This window comes from Frankliniella occidentalis, unplaced genomic scaffold (genome assembly GCF_000697945.3).
Source record: "Frankliniella occidentalis isolate FOCC.00 unplaced genomic scaffold, Focc_3.1 Scaffold424, whole genome shotgun sequence".
Classification (NCBI taxonomy): domain Eukaryota; kingdom Metazoa; phylum Arthropoda; class Insecta; order Thysanoptera; family Thripidae; genus Frankliniella; species Frankliniella occidentalis.
Genome location: NW_026267545.1, coordinates 17,094 through 18,751, shown reverse-complemented (window position 1 = coordinate 18,751; position 1,658 = coordinate 17,094). Strand labels below are relative to the sequence as shown.

Genomic DNA, 1,658 nt, shown 5'->3' with positions numbered 1-1,658 from the left:
AATTTTAGCGCGCCGCAGGCCAAGGTAGACGCACATTTAGCTCAGCTTCACACGGTTTTAACGTGCGTCTACCTGGTTTAACATTTTTGAATAGGATAACTTGCATTTGATTTCATCTATCCTATTCATAACTTTTTTTGTACCGGGTGTCCAGGCTAAGACATGACAGTACGTTAGGTTGTCTATGCACTCTGCAGGGGCTGCAGGTGCGGGGGCGGGTGGGGAGGGGGGGAGTTGCAGCTCCCGCACTGTCATGTCCCACGGCCTGGACACCCAGTACTCTCGCCGTCTAGCAGTTTACGAGACGTAGACAACAAAAATCGATAAAAATGTTGTTTACATGTGAGGCAGTAAACGCCCTCCCGTGTCCCGCCCGCCCTCACGCGGGACGCGAGCTGTGCGCCGCGGGGCGCGGGGCGGCGCGGTCCCTGCGCACTTGGGCTTCACCCCTTCGCCCCCACCGCCGGGCTGCCTCACGGCCCGACGCCCGGCCCGCGCCCTTCCACTCCCACTTACCTGGCTGGCTTATCAACGGCTTGCGGCGGACTCGGCTCGACTCGTGGCAACGGACCGGCTCGACTCGTCCTGGGCTGGGCAGGTCTCCAGACTCCAGTGCGAGTTGGTGGTTGTCTGCGGACTGACTCGCGCGCGCAGAGCCGAGCCGAGGCGGGTCGAGCGAGCCGAGCAGAGACTCTGGCTCGCGGCTCAGCCGGCTCAGCCCAGCCGAGCCGGCGCGCAGCCGCGCAGAGCGACAGGCTGGCTGAGCTTCAGGCCGGTGAGGGGGCGGCCGTAAACCGTCCATTCATTAATCCTTTAGACCGCAGGTGGGTTTCCCCGCAGGCTGGGGGAGGGGGCGGGGTGGTCATGCACGCGACTGACGCGTACGAAAGCGGGTTTTTCGTATTCGCCGTCAGGAAGCTTCTTTGTTGGAGAGAAAAGGTAAAGTGTGCATCAATCTAAACGTTCCTGGGTTTGTACACTGATCGAACTTTAGATTTATTGCAGTAGTTGTTTTGCGTTTATTGTCAAAATATTTAAAGTAAAATAAGTTCTTATTAGCACCAGTGATGACTCCAAATGCACGCTTGTACGCATGTGGAAATAGTCCTTCAAAACAGTCTTCGTCCTAAAAGTAGGCAGTTAAAATCACATTTTTTCAGGTTTCCGGACAGGTCGGTGAGGAAGCGTCGAGGGTCACATCTCGTTATTGTCCTCCTTTGTTCCGACCAGATCTGGCGAATCTTGTGTTGTCGTAGAGAGTGATGAGCCCGCCACTCAGTCGTCGGCGCGGCACAGGGGGATCTCTCTGCTCGCCATCTCGTTCTCGATCCACCCCCGGAACTGCGCCACGTCCGCGTACACCCCGGGCACGTCCTCCTGGCCGCAGCCCACGCCCCAGGCCACGATCCCCGCGAACAGGTAGCGCGAGTCGGCGCTGTCCGTCATGGGGCACACCAGGGGGCTGCCGCCGTCGCCCTGCAACACAGAAAGAGGAGTCTCAGCCAGGTCTGCGCACCGCACGCTGCCCCCGCTGCCCGCGCTGCCCCCGCTGCCCGCGCGTGCGTCACGACGCGACGCTCCCGCACGATCACGTGCGGCCGGACTGGATTGGCGTCACACTGCCGAGAAAAGCTGCTCCGATTAGGGGTCGTCCACAT

At 59.7% G+C, this 1,658-nt stretch overlaps 1 protein-coding gene across 1 annotated transcript in view; it reads right to left on the bottom strand.

The window, feature by feature from the left end:
- The window catches only part of LOC113209804 (AT-rich interactive domain-containing protein 5B), a 50,100-nt gene that overhangs the window by 47,342 nt on the left and 1,100 nt on the right, over positions 1–1,658 (bottom strand). The window lies entirely within an intron of this gene.